Genomic DNA, 6015 nt, shown 5'->3' on the forward strand with positions numbered 1-6015 from the left:
GACCTAATAGACATCTACAGAACTCTCCACCCCAAATCAACAGAATATACATTCTTCTCAGCACCACATCGCACTTATTCCAAAATTGACCACATAATTGGAAGTAAAGCACTCCTAAGCAAATGTAAAAGAACAGAAATTATAGCAAACTGTCTCTCAGACCACAGTGCAATCAAACTAGAACTCAGGATTAAGAAACTCAGTCAAAACCGCTCAACTACATGGAAACTGAACAACTTGCTCCTGAATGACTACTGGGTGCATAACGAAATGAAGGCAGAAATAAAGATGTTCTTTGAAACCAATGAGAACAAAGATACAACATGCCAGAATCTCTGGGACACATTTAAAGCAGTGTTTAGAGAAGTAGGCTTAGGAAAAATCTTCCTAATATAATAAAGTCCAAATTTACTGGAATTGAAAATAAAAGTTTTCCTCAATTCCCATACTCTGCAGAGGGCAGACACAGAGATCAAATCCAAGCAGCTGTCAGAAAAACCAGGATCTAAATATGAAGCTAAAGTGTCACTGCAAAACTCGTTGCTAACACCTCAGAAAGATTTGAGATAGCATATCAAACAGAATAAACTTCCTCTAAGGATCTTAAAGGTGTGCTCCATAGCTACTCCTTATCAAATGACAGGGCTTTTAAGAATTTTAAAGGTCTTGTCCCACAGCAGCCTTACAGAAATGACAAAGTTGAAAGGAGCCTATATTAAAGAAATGTGTGTGTGAGGCTTTTCTTTAATGGAACAAACCCAGTGAGATTTGTAGAAAACCCACACAAATGTTAAGGAAATTCTACTGTTGGAAACCTTGTCTGCTTGAATAAAAGAGATAAAACTACAGATTGAAAAGACTATGGAACCCTAAATCACTATGGCAGGCTGAAAAAAACTACTCTTCCATTCATTATGAAAAATGATGATGATCTAGATGGTGAAAACAAGAGCCCAAAGTAATAGAGAATCATTTTAAGAAAGTGGGTTAATCATAGTTAAGAGACTGTCAACGTGTCCTCCAAGATTTCAGAGTTGCCAAAATAACTCTCAAACTATTTGTAAATAGCTGATTTGAGAAGAATGAAAATAAACCTGAGCAAACATGTCATGATTTGAAAGACAAATCATGTTACTTATATGTTCTATAAATATTAATAACCTAGGTTGGCGGATATTAGACTACTATATTTGGTCCTTTCCTTGAGGTCATAAGACCAGAGTAGACAACAAATCTGCGTGTGTGTGTGTGTTTGTGTGTGTGTTTGTTTGTTTGTGTTTAAGGAATTTCTCCCACATGAAATGTATATTCTTACTTTAAACCATATTATGAAGAGATAAATCCTGAGGCAAGAAATCAAGACTCAAGAAGTACATGAATAAGTTAATGCATAGAGAGGAGATTCTCTTCCCTTTGGGTCAGGAGTTACTTTGACCTAGACTGAAGCACAGAGGTGCCTGGAGTCCTAACAGTGGTAGTATTCTTGGGAATGAGTTGCTCCTTCAGGTAATGAAGTTGAGCTTTCACTTTTGGTAGTGAGAGCAATATGACTCAGGCTCCTTGGAGTCAGGGATCATTCTACAGAGAGCCCTGAACTTCACACATGGGGACCTGCTGGGGGCTGGGGGGCTAGGGGAGGGATAGCATTGGGAGAAATACCTAATGTAGATGATGGGTGGATAGGTGCAGCAAACCACCATGGAACGTGTATAGCTATGTAACAAAACTGCATGTTCTGCACATGTACCCCAGAATTTAAAATATAATTAAAAATTTCAGAAAAATTGAAATAGTATCAAGCATCTTTGCTGACCACAATGGAATAAAACTAGAAATCAATAATAAGGAATTTTGGAAACCATACCAACACATGGAAATTAAACAATATGTGCTAAATGACCAGTAAGTCAATAAAGAAATTAAAAAGGAAACTTAAAATTATCTTGAAAGGAATTATAATGTAAATATAAAATATTGAAAATGACGGGCTACAGAGAGAGTAATACTAAGACGGACATATATAGCTATAAAGCATCTACATCAGAAAAGAATAAATAAATAAATAAGCTAATGATACATATGGAAGGATGAGAAAAGCAAGAGCAAACCGAACCCAAAATGTGTAGAAGAAGAGAAATAAAGATCAGAGAAGAAATAAATGAAATTCAAATGAAGAAAATCGTTCAAAAGATAAATGAAACAAAAAGCTGGTGAGAAATGATACACTACAGCTGATAGTGAAGAAATTCAAAGGATCATTAGTGGCTACTGTTAGCAACTATATGCCAGTAAATTGGAAAATCTACAAGAAATAAGTAAGTTCCTAGACACATACAACCTACCAACATTGAACTATAAAAAAAAAAAAACAAAACAAAACTGTAACAGACCAAACAATGATATCAAAGTCATAATTTAAAATATTTCACTAAAGAAAAGCTTGAGACCTGATAGATTCACTATTAAATTCTACCAAATATTTCAACAAGAACTAATACCAATCATACTCAAACTGTTCCAAAAACCAGAGGAGGAGGAAATACTTTCAAAAGTATTCTATGAGGTCAGTATTGCCCTGATACCAAAATCAGAAAAAGACACATAAAAAAAAACACATGACAATATCTATGATGAATATTGATGCAAAAATTCTCAACAAAGTACTAGCAAATTAACTCCAACAATACATTAGAAAGATCATTTCTCATGACCAAGTGGGATTTATCCCAGGGATGGTTCAACATATGCAAATCAATCAATATGATATATCAACAGGATGAACGACAAAAATGATATGATCATTTCAATTCATAGTGAAAGCATTTGATAAAATTCAACATTATTTCATGATTAAAAAAACTCTCAAAAATTAGGTTTAGAAGGAACATACCTCAACATAACAAAAGCCATATTTGACAGACTAACAGCTAGTATCATATGGAATGGGGAAAAACTGAAAGCCTTTCCTCTAATATCTGGAACATTGCAAGGATGCTCACTTTTATCACTGTTATTCAACATAGCTCTGGAAGTCCTAGCTAGAGCAATCAGAACAACAACAACAACAAAACAAAACAGACAAAACAAAACAAAACACGTGAGGACATCCAGATTGAAAAGGAAGAAGTCAAAATATCTTTGTTTGCAGGTAATATGATCTTATATTTGGAGAAACCTAAAGACTTCACACACACCAAAAAAAACCTGTTAGAATTAATAAACAACTTCAGTACAGTTGCAACATACAAATCAACACACAAAAATCACTAACATTTGTATATGCCAACAGTGAACAATTGTAAAAGAAATTTAAAAAGTAATCCCATTTATAATAGCCACAAATAAACACCTAGAAACTAACCAAAAATGAAAGATCTCTACAATTAAAACTATAAAGCATTGATAAAAGAAATTTAAGAGGACACAAAAAAATTAAATGAAATTCCATGTTCATGGATTAGAATAATCAATTCTGTTAAAATGTTCATGCTACCCAAAGCAACCTACAGATTTTGTGCAATCCTTGTCAAAATACCATTGACATTCTTCATGAAAATCGAGAACACAATCCTAAAATTTACATGGATTATAAAACACCCCAAATAACCAAAACTATCCAGCGCAAAAAGAACAAAACTAGAAGAATCACATTACCTGACCTCAAATTATACTACAGAGCGATAGCAACCCAAACTCCATGGTATTGGCATAAAATCAGACACATAGACCAATGGAACAGAATAGAGAATCCAGACACAAATCCACAAACCTATGATAAACTTATATTTGAGAGAGGTACCAAGAACATGTATCAGGGAAAAAACAGTATCTTCAATAAATGGTACTGTGAAAACTGGACATACAAATGCAGAAGAATGAAGCTTGACCCCTATCTCTTGGCTTATACAAAAATCAAATTGAAATGGATAAAAGACTTAAATCTAAGACCTCAAACTATGAAACTACTACCAGAAAACATCGGAGAAATTCTCCAGGACATTGGGCTGGGCAAAAATTTATTGAGTAATACCCAACAAACACGGGCAACCAAAACAAAAATGAACAACTGGGATCACATCAAGTTAAAACCTTCTGCAGAGCAAAGGATACAATCAACAAAGTGAAGCTACAACCGACAGAATGGGAGAAAATATTCGTAAACTACTCATTTGACAAGGGATTAATAACCAGAATTTGGAAGAAGTTCAAACAACTCTATAGGAAAAAAAATCTAGTGATAGGATTTAAAATGGGCAAAGGATCTCCATAGGCATTTTCAAAATGAGACATACAAATGGCAGACAAGCATATGAAAAGGTGCTCACCATCATTGTACATCAGAGAAATGAAAATCAAAACTACAATGAGATCTCATCTCACCCCAGTTAAAACGGCTTTTATTCAAAAGTCAGGCAATAACAAATGCTGATAAGAGTGTGAAGAAAAGGAAATCCTCACACACTGTTGGTGGAAACGTAAATTAGTACAACTGCTATGGAGAACAGTTTGAAAGTTCCTCAGAAAACTAAAAATAGAGCTACCACACAATCCAACAATCTCACTGTGGATATATACCCAAAGTAAAGGAAATCAGTATATTGAAAAAATATCTGTACTTCCATGTTTGTTGCAGCAGTGTTCATAATAGCTAAGATTTGGAAGCAACCTAACTGTCCATCAACAGATGAATGGATAAAGAAAATCTTATACACATGCACAATGGAGTATTATTTGCCATAAAAATGAATGAGTTTCTGTCATTTACTACAACATGGATGGAACTGGAGTCATTACGTTAAGTGAAATAAGCCAGGCACAGAAAGACAAACATCACATGTTCTCACTTATTTGTGGAATCTAAAAATCAAAACAATTTAACTCATGGAGATACAGAATAGAAGGAGGGTTATCACAGGCTGGGAAGATTAGTATCGGGGGAGGGGGAGGAGGATGACTGATGGGTAAAAAAATATAGTTAGAAAGAATGAATAAGATATAATATTTGATAACACAATAGGGGGATTGTAGATAATAATAATTTAATTGTACATTTTTAAATAATAAAAAAAAGTGCAATTGGGTTGTTTGTAACACAAAGGATAATTGCTTTAGGGGATAGATACTCAATTTTCTATGATGTGATTATTACACATTGCATGCCTGTACCAAAATATCTATTACTCCATAAATATACACACTTACTATGTACCCACAAAAAAATAAAAATTTTAAAATAAAAAAAAGATTGTATGTATGTCATGGAATTCGTGTGGCAGTTAAATAAAATTCTGCAAATGTACTGGTCCAGTGGAGGCCTTCTTTTCTAACTGGGCATTAAAATAAGTCTCATAAGAAGTTAAATGTAACAAAATCAGAGTACTCAGAAGAAAATATAGGTAAGGGTTTTTTGTTTTTTTTTTTTTTTTTTTCTATTATTAGGTTTTAAAAGAATTCTCAAAGTGCAAAGGTGACATGACACTAGCAAGGGGGGAAGATTAATTTGACTTCCACCAGATTAAAAAAAAGTTTAATATTAGAAATTGAAAAAAATAATATTAAAATAGAAAACATTAACAAAAAAGTGGATAAGGGCTAGGTATACACAATTAACATAAACATCAACATAAATATTTAATAACATATAAAAAACGTTAACCTCACTAATAAAGTGAATATCAAAATGCTCTCACTGAAACTATTGTATTGGAAAATTCCAACACTGAATAGAGTTTGAAGATACAGAAGCTTTCTTATTTTCATGGAATAAGCACAAATTGGTGAAAACTTTCCAGACTCTAAAGATACTCTAGAATATAAAGAATAGGGCCGGGCGCAGTGGCTCAAGCCTGTAATCCCAGCACTTTGGGAGGCCGAGGCGGGCGGATCACAAGGTCAGGAGATGGAGACCATCCTGGCTAACACGGTGAAACCCCGTCTCTACTAAAAAGTACAAAAAACTAGCCGGGCGAGGTGGCGGGCGCCTGTAGTCCCAGCTACTCGGGAGGCTGAGGCAGG

The sequence above is a fragment of the Rhinopithecus bieti genome, unplaced genomic scaffold, assembly GCF_001698545.2.
Source record: "Rhinopithecus bieti isolate Rb0 unplaced genomic scaffold, ASM169854v2 scaffold_4698, whole genome shotgun sequence".
NCBI lineage: Eukaryota > Metazoa > Chordata > Mammalia > Primates > Cercopithecidae > Rhinopithecus > Rhinopithecus bieti.